Genomic DNA, 17905 nt, shown 5'->3' on the forward strand with positions numbered 1-17905 from the left:
ATGGAAAGAAAATGTGTGTGTCACGAAAAGGAAGCTCCAAAGCAGTCAGTGGGGGTGACCGCGGGGAAACGTCCCTGCATAAAAGGCCAAAGAGTCTGGATCCCCCCACCCAATACTTTCCTTGAACAAATCAATTAAAATAAAGAATGTGGTTGCTCTGGATTCTACCAAAACCCGAAACAGAACCAGTCATTTTGGGTTCTTCTGTTGTAGGATAATGGTTTGAAACTGTAAGTAAACTTACCCAAGTTTATGTATCCATTTATTTATTTACTATATTTATAGTCCTTACGGAGACTCAAAGCCGATTTCATAGTGTAAATCAACGTGATTCAACATCTATAAGCAACATATTTGTACTTGGGCTGCCTCACATGTCCCATGGCTAAGACTACCCCCGCCCAGGGCTCTGCTTCCTGCCTGACCCACTGAAGCTGTGGAAAGATGGTCCGCTGCACTGTGATCTATGCCAGGGGATTTTTGCGTCTCCTCCAGCATCTCTAGGGTTGCCAACCTCCAGGTACTAGCTGGAGATGTCCAACTGTTAGAACTAATCTCCAGCCGATAGAGACCAGTTCCCCTGGAGAAAATGGCAGCTTTGGCAATTGGCATTGAAGTCCCTCCCCACCCCAAACCTCGCTCTCCTCAGGCTCAACCCCAAAAACCTTCTGCTGGTGGCCAACAGCGATCTGGCAACCCTAAGCATCTCCTTGCTGCCTCCTTGGCTAGGCAGATTAGGCATGCCTGCTATGTATGTACATATGTGCCATCAAGTCACAACCAATTTATGGCAATCCTCGCAAGGGGCTTTCAAGGCAAGTGAGAAGCAGAGGTGGTCTGCCATTGCCTTCCTCTGTAGAGCCTTCCTTGGTGGTCTCCCATCCAAGTACCAACCCTGTTTAGCTTCCGAGATCTGATGAGATTGGGCTATACCAGGCCTCCTTCCAAGTCATATTTTGGCTCCCAACTTCAAGTAGGCAGCTTCAGTGGTCAGAGTGGGATTACTGTGTGCCTTGGGCTTTGAAATGAAAATGACGGTCATGTAGGGTTGCCAGCCTCCAGGTACTAGCTGGATATCTCTTGCTATTGCAGCTGATCTCCAGGCGACAGTACCCCTGGAGAAAATGGCCACTGGAATCTATGGCACTGTAGTCCCTCCCCAAACCCCATCCTCCTCAGGGTCCACCCCAAAAACCTCCCTTCGGTGGCGAAAAGGGACCTGGCAACCCTACTGGCAACCCTAGTCATCTGTGACATGGGGCCGAGTGGGTACAAGGATTGTACCATGAGTTGGGTGCAACACACAATGTTGTGAGCCCCTGAAATGGTCATGTATGGGCCACCTTTGGGATAAGCTAAGAGATCCCTGAACTGATCTCCGTAGTGATTCCTATAATGGCCAGGTGAAAGGGGGAGAAAATTGCCACTTTGTCAATTGGAATTGAAGTCCCTCCCCTCTCCAAACCCCACCCTCCTCAGGCTCCTCCCCCAATTCTCAAGGTGTTTCCCAACCTGGAGCTGGCATCCCTATGGTCATGTGAACATGATTTTCTAGAACCCTGAAAGGAACAAGAGGCTGGTATGACTTTCACTAACTATGGGCAATTTCTAACAGGCTGTTTGGAATCATACTTGGCAAACTGAGCCTTTGTATTAGCCCTCTACTTTCTGAGCCAGTTCTGAGATCCAGGCCTTGTTATGCTCCTGCTAATTATTGCATTCCATTGTATTGACAATGGACAGATGAAAATTAATGCTCACATAACTTCGCCCAAATTATGTCAATCACGAAAGGCAATCTTTGAAATCATAGCTAAATTGTAAAGACAGTGAGAGCAGAACAATGTTGTGATGATTATTTATTCCAGGCATCCCCCCCGCCCCGGGATCTCATTTACGGGAAGCTCCCTGATCCTCCTTTGATTTGACTAATCTAAGACACGGCAGAGGAGGAGAATTTAAAAAAGAAAAGAAAAAGCCCTTGCAATATTTGCTAATTGACTTTTATGCAGCTCAGTTATGAAATGACTTTATATAACAATTGCAAGATATTTAATGGAGCCTGTAACACACCTCTAGCCAAATGCACATTTAAACCTGCCTCTTTGCGCAATGCATATGGCCTTTTGCATAGTGTGTTTCAGAGTGATTGAGGCAGAAATGCTTTTGTGGCAATCGCCAACACGACAAAAAGAACAGAGCCTATTTGCCTATCCAAAGGATCAGTCTCTGTTCCCAGATGCAACTCTGGGAAGGGAGGCAGAGGGACCCTACAATGACCAGGTATGGAGGGGATAGGCCCGTGATTTCTGGAGCAGAATTGCAAAATGGCCATCAAATCCTACTCCCGCAGTATAATAGGTAGGAGCAGAAGTAGGGTAAAAAGCCAATTGCAGATGTTTAGTAGGATTGGATTAATGTCAGGGTGGATCCAACCAGCCTTCAAGTGGCCTTCCTGCAGCCTCGGTATTTGTTCTGAGGAGAAAATGAAGAAATTCTGGGAGCTCTCCAGGCCCTACCTGGATGTTTGCAACCCGACTACAGAGCAAGGAATTGGAACTCCATCAGCACAGCTATAGTGCACTTGCAAAGTTTTTTGATACAGATCACCAGCCAACCTCCAGGTGGTGGCTGGTGATCTGTCGTGGTGCAGGCAAGGAGCGAGGGCTGGAAGCTGGAAGCGTGGTCTGGGGAACAGTCCAAGGTCATTCACAGTTCAGGCAAAGTCCAAGATCTCAATACCGGCAAGGGAAGTCCGAGGCGTTAGTCAAAGCCAGTCCAAGAAGTCAGGATACCAGGAATCCAAAGGATAACAGGGAAACAAGGCCGGTACACAAGGAGGTTGGTGACAAGTTGCTTGCACAACAGCCAAGCCTAACTGATGGCTTAAATCCCTTCTCCTGCTGCTGTAGCAGAGCCAGCTGATGCTGATGTGGCTGAGTTCCCAGGTGGTGCTTCAGCCCTGCTCTTCCTCATCACTGCTACTGAGGAGGTTCCTCTGTAAAGCCTTCAGTCTAGCACTCTGCCATCTCTGCTGCATTGCCAGACAGACGTGTTTTCTTCTCTGCTCCAGTGGCCTTGGCGAGGCCTCTGGAGACACTGCGTGTTGCAAGGTGTCAGGTCCAAATGGAGTCCTTGAACTGGCAGGCTGCAGGCATGCTGCGTCATCTCCTGACTTTGGCTGATCCTCTATTCTGGCAGCCTGTAGGCCCTGTGGTTGTTCCTGTGGGACTTCTGCCTGAGGATGTCCCTCTGTTCTGGCTTCTATTTCCCCTTCGTCAGAGTCTGCAGGCTGACTCATGGCATGATCTCCCGTTATTACAACTGATCTCCAAGCGACAGAGATCAGTTCACTTGGAGAAAATGAGTGCTGTGTAGGGTTGCCAACCTCCAGGTATTAGCTAGAGATCTCCTGCCATTACAACTGATCTCCAGGCGATAGAGATCAGTTCACCTGGAGAAAATTGCCAGTTTGGCAATTGGACACTATGGCATTGAAGTCCCTCCCCAAACCCCACCCTCCACAGCCTCTGCCCCCCAAATCTCGAGGTATTTCCCAAACCAGAGCTGGAAACCCTAATACAAATAGTCATAAGGTGAACAGACGATGATCCATCACAGCTTCCAAATACTGTACATTTGCCGAACCTGTTCGGAGTGTCAATAGTTCGTAGGACTGATGGCAGGACTTTGTATTTGGCAGCTTCGCTTGGTCATATGTATCCTGCTTTCTAGTCTCCCGAATTTCAAGCCCGGGGCTCATTTGCATCGCCCTCACCAGCGATAAAACTACTGCTGCTGGCGCGGAACTCCACAATTACGCCAAACGAGACTCCTCCATCTGCCCCTTCTTTTTCATGGCAGTTTGGGCTGTTTGTGTCAAAAAGGATGAAAGCTGGCTTGAGAACAGGAATGGCGTCTCCGCATCAAACTGAAGTGAACGGCTGTGGGAAGCCACTTGAGAGTTTTAGCCAATATCCTTGCTGCTTTCATAATCAAATGTTAGGATTTCGGAAGGGAAGGAAATTCTTAACTACTTTGTTGAGTGATATAGTTGGAGCTAGGGTTGCCAGGTCCCTCTTCGCCACCAGCTGGAGGTTTTTGGGGCGGAGCCTGAGGAGGGAGGGGAGGGACTTCAATGCCATAGAGTCCAATTGCCAAAGCAGCCATTTTCTCCAAGTGAACTGATCTCTCTCGGCTGGAGATCAACTGTAATAGCGGGAGATCTCCAGCTGCCACCTGGATGTTTGAAAACCCTAAATTGTACCCACCGCAATGTTTCAGAACTTCAAAGATGCCGTAGGCTTAAAAAGGTTGGGGATACCTGTAATAGTTGCTCAGATTATGCCTGGTAAGGAGCTAGGGTTGCCAGGTCCCTCTTCGTCAGTGGCAGGAGGTTTTTGGGGTGGAGCCTGAGGATGGCGGGGTTTGGGGGAGGGGAGGGACTTTAATGCCATAGAGTCCAATTGCCAAGCGGCCATTTTTCTCCAGGTGAACTGATCTCTATTGGCTGGAGACTGTAATAGCAGGAGATCTCCGGCTAGTACCTGGAGGTTGGCAATCCTATGAGGAGCCCCCACAGTTGTTTAACACTATACTTTAAAGAAATATTTTGTCTTTGCACAGACACTAAGCAGCTGCAGCAAAGTACTTTCATGTCCCAGGAAGAGGTCGTTCACGTCATTAAAAGGTGATCCTTTATCCTTTTAGCTGGAGATGCCAGGGATTGAACCTGTGTCCTTCTGCATGCCAAGCAGATGCTCTGCCTCTAAGCCACAGCCCGTCCTGTAGGACTACAGTGAGTTGAAGCTATGTGGTTGGATTGGAAAATACTCCTGCTGTCATGGAAGGAGTCATCAGTGAATTCCGTGGTTCAGTTCAAACAATATGATATGATGACAGCCAGTGTGGTATAGGGACTACAATGGCTGGACTACGATGTGGGAGAGTTCATATTCTGCTGTAGTGTCTTGAGTGTGTGGCCCATGAGATCTGGGTTCAAATGCTAGTGTAGTTGTTAGCATGCCTGGGCTGATTAGATATGGAAACCTGGGTTCAGCCATGAAACTCACTGGGCGGAAGTTTTCTCTCAGCCTTCCCTATTTTTCAGTGTTTTTCAGTACACAGTCTGTATTGTGGAAGGGGGAGAAATCAAGTAATTCACTCACAGCTTCTTTGAGGAAGGGCGGGGGAAAATTGACCCAGGATAAAAATGGATAGATTTAAAATAAATATTTTACAGGTCCATCCTTCATTCATATAGTAAAGCCATTAATGGTTTCCCTCCACCTTGAAGTGCTTTATTACAGTCTATCATTCTCCTTTGTTGAAATACCTGTCCTTACACCGTGTTATTTTAATACATTTTCTGCTTAGGCTGCCCTTTTCTAGTTCAAAGCAGATCTCTCTGTTTTCAATTGATTGGGGCTTCTAAAGCAATTAGAAGAGCCGTTGCCGGATGGCACGCTTACGTTTCCTCATTCTGATATAATATTAAAGCAATATGTTTCTTCAAAGCTACAAATGCATGGCGGTTGTTAATTATTCTCTAGCAAACAGAGCAGTGAAACCTAAGGAGAGAAAAAAGAACGTGTTGCCAAAGGGGAGATTTTTTTTGGGGGGGGGGAAACGCTGAATGCCAAAAAGCAAATATTGAAGAATCTATCTTTCAAACTCTTTTCTCTACAGAAAAGCAGAAGGTCTGTTGGGGATAGGGTCGTCAGCTCCAGGTTGGGAAATACCTGGAGATTTTGGGGGCGGAGCCTGAGGAGGGTGGGGTTTGGAGAGGGGAGAGACTTCAATGCCGTAGAGACCAATTGCCAAAGGGGCCATTTTCTCCAGGGGAACTTTATCTCTGTCACCTGTAGATCAGTCATAATAGTGGTATCTGCCACCTGGAGGATGGCAACCTTAGTTGTGGACCAGTCTAGGACAGAGGAAGAGACTCTTTTCATCATTTACTGTTCCCCTACAGTCTACCAATCATACTTCAGCTAATACTGGGTGAACCCTCTTTGCTTGATTCAGAATTGGCTTGGCATTGTTGAAATTTTCTCAACGGATATTGGAAAATGACTTCTGGCTTGTAACGTTGGGATAGCGCTCTCCAATAGGGTTGCCAACCCCCAGGCACTAGCTGGAGATCTCCTGCTATTACAACTGATCTCCAGCCAATAGAGATCAGTTCAGTTCCCCTGGAGATAATGGCCGCTTTGGCAATTGGACTCAATGGCATTGACATCCCTCTCCTTCCCAAACCCCATCCTCCTCAGGCTCTGCCCCAAAAACCTCCCGCCAGTGGTAAAGAGGGACCTGACTACCCTAATAGAATGGGAAGTCCAGGGTAGGAGGTCTATCACCGTCTTCAGGCAGACTGTAGTTTAGAGCATTCAACAAGAAGATATTATTAACATCCTTGACATCATGGGCTGAAAGATACACTTTTATCTCAGAAGAAAATCTTTTCCCTTTCCCCCCTTGAGATCAGATTAATGCCGATCACAGCAAAGCAGCTTTTTAATCCCCACTGCTCACTGTGCAGGTTCACCATCCCGCTTACTAATGTCATTCTTATGGGGGGGGGGGGGTCCGCTTGAACATTTCGCGCTGGGCTCTGCGGCTTGTCAACCGTCGGATCAAACGCAACCAGCCACCAGTTATGCGTCATCTGCCAGATGGGCTTTACAATCCCTTTGCTGTTTGCAACTCTCAGGCAAGCTGTAAAACAGGAGAGTTACCAACACTCTGGTGGGCCAACATCCGTGAAGTGTTTGCTTTGGTCAGGCCTAATTTGTGCAGGCCTAATTTCGAACTTCTGTAAAGACACGTACTTGCGCTGCAAACTGCTGACTGGCGGATCTGGGACAGTTCAGCTCTTCTTCACTGTCATAAGTACAGCATAGAGGAGCTCATTTTCGTGTTGGAGACTTACCTGCATCCTTTTGATTTTCCTCTCCTGATTATGACAAAATATGGGGTGTTATAGAAGAAGACAAGTTGTTTTTTATATAGGGTTGGTACCTCCAGTTACTAGATCTCCTGCTATTACAACTGATCTCCAACCCCAGAAAGCTTCCGCCGGTAGCAAAGAGGGACCTGGCAACCCTATTTTTATACCTCGCTTTTCTCTACCTTTAAGGAGTCTCAAAGTGGCTTACAATCACCTTCCCTTCCTCTCCCCACAACAGGCACCTTGTGAGGTAGGTGGGGCTGAGAGAGTTCAGAGAGAACTGTGTCTAGCCCAAGGTCACCTAGCTGGCTTCATGTGGAGGAATGGGGAAACCAACCCAGTTCTCCAGATTAGCATCCGCTGCTCATGTGAAGGAGTGGGGAATCAAACCTGGTTCTCCAGATCAGAGTCCACCGCTACAAACTACCGCTCTTAACCATTACACCTTGCTGGCTGGTGGAGCTCATATAATTTCCACTAATAATGCTGGGTGGAGCTCGTATAACTCCCACAAATTGAGGAGTTTTTCTCCCGAGAAAACAGTTCCTTCCTCTGGAGCTTATTGGTGGAGTCATAGGATACAACCTTGTGTATTTTAAATATATATATATATATATTTCTTTATGTGACATCTATGCTCCCTTCATTAACGTGCCAGTCAGGGGGTTTCATCCTGGAATCAACCCAAGCATCCATGAACATGATCTCCATATTGTAGATAGTCCACCCAACCATTTCAACATCCAGTGTTTAATCCTCAGAAAATTAAGTAAAGCTTTGAATGTAAAGTAATGAGGTCGATGAAGGGAGCTTGACTGTATTGATCACTTCTGATCCATTGATGGATTGTTTTTTCCTGGACCTCAAGCCCCCCCAGTGGTTCTAAATGACTTCAGAAGGTCTGGGAATTATGGATTTTCTTTGAATCTCCTTCTTCTCATATGTTGAGAGAAAATATATTGCATATTAATGATGAAAAGATGCTACCTCCTGCCAAGATGTAGGACCAGACTTTAATAGCTGACATGAATTGAAATAGACCCATGTAGTGTTCATTACTATTTATTATTTATTTTATTTATTTATTCATGTATACCTCATCTTTCTTTCCAGTGGGCTCCCAAAGCAGCTTACATCATTCTCCTCTTCTACATTTGTCCTCCCAACAATCCTGTGAGGTAGGCTAGGATGACAGCATGGGACTGCTCAAGGTCACCCAGCAAACTTCCAGGGCACAAGTGGGGATCCAAACCTGGGTCTCCCAGATACTAGTCCAACACTCATAACTGCTGTACCACACTGGGTCTCTATGGGGCTGTGGAGGGGAGGGGCTGTGGCTCAGTGGTAGAGCCTCGCTCTGCTTGGCATGAAGAAGGTCCCAGGTTCAATCCCCGGCATCTCCAGTTAAAGGGACTAAGCAAGTAGGTGATGTGAAAGACCCCTGCCTGAGGCCCTGGAGAGCTGCTGCTGGTCTGAGTAGACAATACTGACTTTGATGGACCAAGGGTCTGGTTCAGTATAAGGCAGCTTCATGTGTTCAATATTAGTATTAAAAATAAGGGAGGATGGGGCATCCCCAAGCAAATTCTCTTATATATAATTTACTTGCAGTTGTTTGCATTTCTGTTAGCTAATGTGATTTCCCCCCCATTTGTGGATATTAATGGATATTGTGTGTGTGTGTGTGTGTGCCATCAAGTCACAGCTGATTTATGTGACCATGTAGCGTTTTCAAGGCTAGAGAGGTGGTTTGCCATTGAGAGCCAGCATGGTGTAGTGCTTAAGAGCAGTGAATTATAATCTGGAGAGCCGGGTTTTATTCCCTGCTCCTCCACATGAGCAGCAGACTCTAATCTGGTGAACTGGGTTCGATTCCCCAGTCCTCCACATGAAGCCAGTTATGTGACCTTGGGCCAGTCACAGCTCTCTCAGAACTCTCTCAGCCCCACCTCCCTCACAAGATGTCCAATGTGGGGAGAGGAAAGGAAGGCAATTGTATGCCAGTTTGAATCTCCTTTAAAAAGGCAGAGAAAAACGGGGTATAAGAACAAACTCTTCTTCTTCATGCCTGCCTCTGTGTGAGTTCTGAGAAAGACTGGCCCATGGTCATCTGGCAGGCTTCATGTGGAGGAGTGGGGAATCGAACCCAGCATATATAAGCATAATGAATTAATTTCTGTTGTCAGTATTATTATTACCGCCCTGACCTGGATGGCCCAGGCTAGTCTGATCTCGTCAGATCTCAGAAGCTAAGCAGGGTCAGCCCTGGTTAGTATTTGGATGGGAGACCACCAAGGAATACCAGGGTTGCTGTGCAGAGGCAGGCAATGGCAAACCACCTCTGTTAATCTCTTGCCATGAAACCCCAAAAGGGGTTGCCATAAGTCGGCTGCGACTTGACGGCACTTTACACACACACACACATATTATTATTATTACCACTTGCACTAATGCAGATTTCTGCCCCAGGGAGTTTACAATCTGAAGTTCAATACTGGAGAAACAGAGTGAGGGCAGGAAGATAAGGCTGATGGAGGTTTCTATCAGCACAGAGTGATATTGTATCTAGAGTCATGCTTTTACTTATTACTTACTTATTTTATTTAATATATTTCTATGCCTCCTCCTGCCCATGTATCAGCAAGCCAGGTGCTCGCAGCGCTACTGAAGTATCATTAGATTCAGAAAGAGTATAATTTCCCATTGCTGTCGCCCTGTAATGGAGGTGTGTGCGTGTATGGGGAGGATTCTTTGGCAAAACAGCTCAGAAGAAAAAAAAAAACTTCAGTAATTTGAATGCCAACTGCAGAGAGCCAAAAATGTTAATTTTGAATAGAATAATCATTTGAGGACAAAGGTGCTTGACTCGTAATTTTCTTAGTAAAAGAGCATCACAAGCCTGCCAAATTACCAACATTATGTGTCTGTCGTTTTCAAACTCTGGAACATCACAAGTTGGCTTTAATGTGAAGCGAAAGAGTCCACGGAAGCGTCTCCCAGAGCAGCCCCCAAAGCAGAGTCACACCCTTCTAAGACTATGGATTGCAATGGATTTTAAAGGGATTTTAACTAAGGAGACCAATCTCCAGCTTCAGCAGGAGAGCTGTTTGCTGCCTGCTGGCTCTCAGGTAGGGTTGCCAGTTCCCCCCTCCCGATCGGTAGGAGGTTGTACGGAGTGGGGCTGGGGTGGTCTTGCGCAGGTGCACGCACACAATGACGCCACTGCCAGTTTTATTTCCGGAAGCGCCACATCGCCACGGCTGGTTTAACAGGAGGGGCCCTGGCTCATTGGTAGAGCATCTGCTTGGCATACAGAAGGTCTCAGCTCCCAGGTTCCATCCCCGGCATCTCCAGTTAAAGGGACTAGGCAAGTAGGTGATGTGAAAGATCTCCGCCTGAGACCCTGGAGAGCTGCTGCTGGTCTGAGTAGACAATATTGACTGTGATGGACCAAGGGTCTGATTCAATAGAAGGCAGCTTCATGTGTTCAACACTCAAGCCCCCAAATTGGGGGGTTGAGTAATAAATTGGCTGAGACGATGCAGTGCTTCCGGAAGTAAAACCGGAAGTGGTGTCATCACGTGCATGTGCCCGCGCACGTGCACAATTGCCACTCCACAGCAGCTGGGTGGATTGGCGGGCAATTGCCTGCCAAAATAACCCATCTGGCAATCCTACTCTCAGTGGGACAGCAGGGGGGAAATGCCCCCAAAGTGGTGCCATGACCCTGATATGATGCTGTAGGATTTGGACACAACTCTGTTGTTTTATGATAGAGTTTTCTCTGGATCCTAGAATGTCACATCCATGTCATGTCAGCGACATGACATCACTTCCAGGTATTCATCAGAAGTGACATCACCCCATCCCCACCCACTCACTCCTTATGCCTCTCTACTAAGGACTGCACCAAGCTCTTCATTGAGCGAGTGAAATAATAAACGGCCAACATTTAGAAACAAAACCGATTTTTTAAAAAAATCCTGCTTTGTTGCCAAGATGCTGAACGCATTAGTTATTTCTTTTGCGCAGGGAGGTAGGAAAACCCCGGTTAAAATCATGACTGATACTATATGCCAGCAACAGAGATACAGCGTCAAATTTAAATAAACTGCAGAGACGATCTTTCACAGGATACGTTTCTCATTGGCAATTTGTTCTTCCTGACAAGCCTTGAATCCGGAGGCCACGGTAACGTAAGTCATGGGGGCCCTTGCTCATAAATGTACAGACTCCAACAGGCAGAACTTAGCAGTGCTTTGAAACCGGTGCTGTAATGCATTTATTGAAAAGCAAACCAGGTTTGTTTGTTTTTAAATTCAAAATAAAATGATGGCAGGCATTTGTTACGTTCAGCAGCTTCCTGCCTTAGAGGTTACGGTGGTCTAGGGTCGTCGGGCGGCAGCCAGCAACCCCCTGGAGCATCTGGGTAGGGGTGGAATCTGGCATGCTGGCATCATGTCAGCCTGCTGACTTCACCAGAAAATGGCCGCTTTGGCCATTGGACTCTATGGCATTGAAGCAGGGTTGCCAGGTCCCTTTTCACTACTGGTGGGAGGTTTTGGGGTGGAGCTTGAGGTGGACGGGGTTTGGAGAGGGGAGGGATTTCAATGTAGGGTTGCCAACCTCCAGGTACTAGGTGGGAATCTCCTGCTATTACAACTGATCTCCAGCCGATAGAGATCAGTTCCCCTGGAGAAAATGGCCGCTTGGCAATTGGACTCTGTGGCATTGAAGTCCCTCCCCTCCCCAAACCCCGCCCTCTTCAGGCTCCACCCCAAAAACCTCCCGCTGATGGCAAAGAGGGACTTGGCAATCCTACTTCATTGCCATAGAGTCCAATGGCCAAAGCTGCCATTTTCTCCAGGTGAACTGATCTCAATCGGCCAGAGATCAGTTGTAATAGCAGGAGGTCTCCAGCTAGTACCTGGAGGTTGGCAACCCTACAGATGACTGTGCTACCTTGGGATAAGAAGGAACGTTTGGTTGTCTGTGTGTAAAGTCCAGCCCCGGTCCATTGTGGTTCCCAAAAGGCATCAGCCAATTCAAAGCCAGATAATAAATTGTGTATGAAGCAGCTTTTTTGTGTAGGAGAAAGGCTAAAGTTCTATCTTCCATTTTAAAGGGAGCTTTGGGGGAGGTTGGGGCAAACACCTGCTTATTAATTTATAAGAGGGATTAATTAAAGTACCTTGTTTTCTCTTAACAGAAAGTGCATTCTTTTCTCAGAACATTTTCCTGCTCCTTGGAGTGTGTCTTCTAACAGTGAAATATATTTCAGATTTGCAAGGGATGGTTTTGTTTGTTTTCTTCTAGGTAAGAAAATGGCTTTCAGCAAGAACAGTTGTTTTGCTGAGGTTAACAGCATATGATTAAACTTCTTTTTAGAAAAATATGCATGTGTGTGTGCTTTTTCAGGCTTGTTATTTGCCTGAAGCAAAACCCTATTGTGTAATTCTGGTTTCTCTTGAAGGACCTTTTAACCAAGCCTATCTGGTTAACTTTGTCAACTATATGTTTCATTATGTCTCTTGCTGACAAATGACTCTTGCATGTCTACACATTTCAGTTCAAAGAATATACATTTAGCACAGCTCTGAGAAAATCTCAGATAAATGATGTATTAAAAAAACAAAAAACCTCTCTGTCTTCCAAGAATGGTATAAGATGGAAAGGTGCCTTCTATTTATAATGTGGGTATGCAACTTCCCTTATCTTTGTGTTATCTGAAAATGTTGACATTAAATACATCAGAAATAAATGCTTTTGTGATGGTGAGAAATCTTATAAATCACCTTGGGGGGAAAAGCTTGCATGGGTTGATATCTTTGATTGTGGCAGATTCATTAATACATACCCATACAAATAACAGATTTTTAAAAATCCTGCCTCACATTGTGATCTTGTGATATTAATGGGAGGTTTTTGTGTGTGGCTTTTTAAACTTAATGATAGCTTTTGTTTACCGTATTTATTTTAGACCTCATAATTGTAGATTTAATTTCGATGTCTGACTTTTTGAGCATGGTAAAGTATATTTATCCGAATGTGTACTCCAAAACATAAAGAACATGTCACAATAGTTGTCATTAGTAACATCATATCCAGGAGAATATCCTCTCCCATGACTGGCATAGTGCCAGCAAGTGATGCTACCAAATTTCGCAACCCAACTGCTTCAACACACAGTCCTTCTTTCAATTTTAATTCTCCCTTGGTGAGCAGAACACATGAGCCAGCATGGCGTAGTTGCTAGGAGCAGTGGACTCTAATCTGGAGAACCAGGTTTGATTCCCCACTCCTCCACAAGAGCAGTGGACTCTAATCTGGTGAACCGGGTTTGATTCCCCACTCCATATGAAGCCTGCTGGGTGATCTTGGGCTAGTCACAGCTCTCTTAGAGCTCTCTCAGCCCCACCTACCTCACAGGGTGTCTGTTGGGGGGTTTCATATGAAGATCTTTCCTCAAAGATCTGATACTTCAAGGGCACACCGCTCTGGAAGCAGAGATGAAATGTTCCACTCTTTGCTTCCACGCTTTGTTTACCCATTCTTCCCAGAGTCTGTGGAGACCAGACACTGGGAGAAAAAATGCTGATACAGGAACTTAGAGATAGTTCCTCCAACAGGTGAGTCACAGAAGCGACTGAGGCATTTCACAGAAGGTTCCCCAAGCGTTTAGCTTTTTTCCCGAAAAACCAGAAGTATGATGTTCTTAGCTTGGAATCTAAGTGCAGGCACTTAGATAAGATGTGTAAGAATATTGATTGCTTCTTGGAGCCCAAGAGGTATTCAGGTACAAAGGGTTGCCAACCTCCAGGTACTAGTTGGAGATCTCCTGCTATTACAACTGATCTCCATCTGATAGAGATCAGTGCCCCTGGAGAAAATGGCCACTTTGGCAATTGGAATCCGTGCCATTGAAGTCCTTCCCCTCCCCAAACCCTGCCCTCCTCAGGATCCGCCCCAAAATTCTCCGGGTGTTTTCCAACCCGGAGCTGGCAACCCTAACTGCTGGGGCTACTCAACTCAGCAGTGGCGACAATAGGCATGAGGCTCACCCATTGCTTCCTATCCCAAGCAGGAAGCAGTGTAGGAAAAGGCATTTGGTGAGCTGCCACCAGTTGCCATTGTTGTGGTTTTGACAGAATGTCTGGAGCTTAGGTTCCCCACTCCTACCTAAGCCAGCTGGGTAACCTTGGGCTAGTCACACTCTTTCAGCCCCACTTACCTCACAGGGAAGGTGATTGTAAGCTGGTTTGATTCTCCCTTAAGTGGTAGAGAAAGCCAGCATATAAAAGCTAACTCCTCCTCCTCCTCCTCCTCCTCTTCCTCCTCCTCCTCCTCCTCCTCCTCCTCCTCCTTCTTCTTCTTCTTCTTCTTCTTCTTCTTCTTCTTCTTCTTCTTCTTCTTCTTCTTCTTCTTCTTCTTCTTCTTCTTCTTCCCCCTAGCTCCTGGCCACCAGGGCAGTAGCCCTCTGGGACATTTCCCTGTATGTTCAGTGGCCAGTCCGTCTCTGATCATTAGGGTTCAGAAGTACCTGGAGATTTGAGGGTGGAGCCTGGAAGAGTGGGGTTAAGAGAGGGGAAGGACCTTGGTAGGGTAGAAAGCCACGTAGTCCACCTTCCAAAGCAGCCATTTTCTCCAGGAGAAGTAGAGCAAGTGTTTCAAATAAATAAGTAATACATTAATAAGTGATTTATGTAGTCTGGAGATCCGTTGTAATTCAGGAGCCCTACAGCCCACAACTGGAGACTGGCAACCCTACTGATAATGGGCCATGGGAGGAAGTGCCCGATGGGCGAGGGAGCAGCAGGAATCAATGCGAGAGCCTTCCGTATGCTGCACCTGGCGCGACAGCGAATCACCCTTTGGGTGTCAATCATTTTAGAAAACTTGAGTGATGTACCTTACTTATGTATACTTAGTTATGCCGTGTGCTAAAATGCATAAAAGCAGAGTAATCTTCGATGGCCTTGCAGTCCTTTCCCTCTTGAGTGAGGACAGGATATTAATGCACAGGCACACTTTCCCTTTAATAACCGATAATGGGGGCCCGTTCTTTCCCTCCCCCAATTATTCCCGGTAATAAAAAGTCAAGAAGGGTTGCGTGTTGTGATGTCCATGCTCGTGAATTGAAATGCAGAGCGGCGGTTCCGATAACTTTCAAATGAATTAAAAAAATAAGTATTAAACGCGTTCCCTGCAGTGACGCAAAATATTGGTCAGACAGATTCCGATCTATTGTAAATCTTGCATACACCTTCATACTTTTAATAGTGCATCTGGGAACCCTTTGGCAGAGCATTATCCATTTCTGGGAGCAGACACGGAGGGAGGGTGGGTCACCCGGACTTGACACTGAAGGTATTCTCATACCTTTTAAATAGCTACATGACACAGAATTAAACATAAAAGACATTTGTGTGTGTGTGTGTCACAAACCTTATCTTTCTGAAAGGGGTGAGAATAACTAACCAGGGACCCTCTTTTCTCTGAACTGAGAGCCAGCGTGGTATAGTGGTTAAGAGCAGTGGTTTGGAGTGGTGGACTCTTATCTTGAGAACCGGGTTTATTTCCCCAATTATCCACATGAGCTGCGGAGGCTAATCTGGTGAACTAGATTTGTTCTCCCACTCCTACACATGAAGCCAGCTGGGTGACCTTGGGCTAGACACAGCTCTCTCAGCCCCACTATGTCATAGGGTGTCTGTTGTTGAGAGGGGAAGGGAAGGTGATTGAAAGCCGGTTTGATTCTTCCTTAAGTAGGAGAGAAACTCAGCATATAAAAACCAACTCTTCTTCTTCTTCTTCTTCTCTTCCCTGTGTGCCCCGACACACTTTCATGTCAGGGGTGGATGACAATTTCCGTTTTCACGACCTCTTGCAAAATTAGGAAGTCAAGGAAGTGCAGTTCCCATTGGCCTCTGCAGTCTAGTAAGTTGCAAGCATGAACCGACAGCAGCTACTGTCTGGTGACGTCTCTGATAGGGTTGGCACTTATCTGTCGAGAGAGAAAAGTCCAGTCCCTTTAATAGAAGCTTTATGGCATGGGATTTACCAGGTGATGTTATTGACCTCCACAAAATGAAAAGCTTCTACTGCCTATTTCCTCAAATTGAGCAACTGAGAAAGGGACAGGACATTTTTGTCCAGCCTGTTGGCAACACATGAAGCTGCCTTATACTGAATCAGACCCTTGGTCCATCAAAGTCAATACTGTCTACTCAGACTGGCAGCAGCTCTCCAGGGTCTCAGGCAGAGGTCTTTCCCATCACCTACGTGCCTGGACCCTTTAACTGGAGATGCCGGGGATTGAACCTGGGGCCTTCTGCATACCAAGCAGATGCTCTACCACTGAGCCACAACCCCTCCCCAGTGAAAGAGCTGGATATAGCATCCTGTGTGATTTGGGCCACAGGTAACATCTATAGTGGTCATAATTTTGCTATTGTGGGTCATGAATTTGCTCCCATGGTAGCCCTTGGGGGGGGGGGGTGAGGAATACCATGACCCAACATCACTTCTCCTTCTGCCTGCTGCTTCATCAGAAAATTCTTTTGAAGTTTAATGGATAGATGCTCATCAGTGTTGTTTGGGATCTCTGCAACAGAGACCCCTGAATCCACTTGCTCTTTATACCAGTGATTTCAATAATGTGGAACCTTGAAAACCACTTTCTCGTCTCCAGACGCATCAAGTAGGAAGGCATTATTACCATCGATGAAGTTACTAGCATCATAAGTGGGCAACTGAGCCCAACAAACAAACAGAGGCTCTCCAAATTTGCCACCAGTTGTCCTTTGAACCTTTGAACCATCATGAGAGAAAAGTTTCTGGGGTAATCATGACAGTATCTGTTGAGTCGCCGGGAGGTGCCGTGTTCACTTGGCAGCAATCTTGACTGAATGGAGAGGACGTGGCTGGGAGCACTTCTCAGCATCTGACTAGTACGAGACATCCCTGGTAATCATAGAATCATAGAGTTGGAAGGGACCACCAGGGTCCTCTAGTCCAACCCCCTGCACAATGCAGGAAATTCACAACTATCTCCCCCACATACAACCAGTGACCCCTACTCCATGCCCTCCCTCAGGAGGAGAATGGATCGTGTTGTTCTTAGGGCCACACACACACATGAACACACAAAGTTGCCTTAATGTGAACCTGACCATCGGACCATCAAACTGAAGTAGGCCAGGTCCCTGATTGCCCTTTGTGTGTGTGTGTGTTTTTTTTTTTTTGTATGGTTTTTTGTGTGTGATTGTCCCCTTGTCTTCCAATGAGCTGTGGTGGGACAATGTTTGGACTACCTAATTCTATTTAAGGACAAAGCAGCATGGTGTAGCGGTTAAGAGCAGTAGACTCCAATCTGGAGGACCGGGTTTGCTTCCCTGCTCCTCCACATGAGCGGTGGACTCTAGCCTGGTGAACCGGGTTGGTTTCCCCACTCCCACACATGAAGCCTGATGGATGACCTTGGGCCAGTCACAGTTCTCTCAGGCCCCACCTACTTCACAAGCTGTCTGTTGTGGGGAGAGGAAGGGAAGGTGATTGTAAGCTGCTTTGAAACTCCTTATGGTAGAGAAAAGCGGAGTATAAAAGGCAGGGAGGTTAGAGCTTCTGTTGATCACTTCCCACTATCTTCCATCTTCAGTTCAAGTCCTAGATTTCTTTCCCCAGGTATTCCATCCCATGAATGTATCCAGGCCACCAGCTGTTGCCTCCTCCTGCTCCTTAATTCTGCTGTCTTGCAGGTGATGTGCTGAAGCTTTGACGTGCTTTTTGGAATCTGATGGTCTGCAGTGAAGTGTGATTTCTATCCCCCTTGCCCCCCCCCATCCCCAGTCTTTGTGATTCTTCGCCCTTTGAGTTCCTTCCTCCTCTAGCAACTAATTCATTTACTGCCATTTGAGCAGAGGATAATATGCTGAGTATCTCTGCAGAGGTGACGGA

General features: G+C 46.5%; 1 protein-coding gene and 1 non-coding gene across 2 annotated transcripts in view; one reads left to right on the top strand and one right to left on the bottom strand.

Annotated features, from left to right (window-relative positions):
• The window catches only part of CDH13 (cadherin 13), a 638997-nt gene that overhangs the window by 171582 nt on the left and 449510 nt on the right, over window positions 1-17905 (top strand). The window lies entirely within an intron of this gene.
• Window positions 16250-16321, bottom strand: TRNAT-GGU (transfer RNA threonine (anticodon GGU)). Its single transcript has one exon. It is a non-coding gene; the product is annotated as a tRNA-Thr (tRNA).

The sequence above is a fragment of the Euleptes europaea genome, chromosome 17 (genome assembly GCF_029931775.1).
Source record: "Euleptes europaea isolate rEulEur1 chromosome 17, rEulEur1.hap1, whole genome shotgun sequence".
NCBI lineage: Eukaryota > Metazoa > Chordata > Lepidosauria > Squamata > Sphaerodactylidae > Euleptes > Euleptes europaea.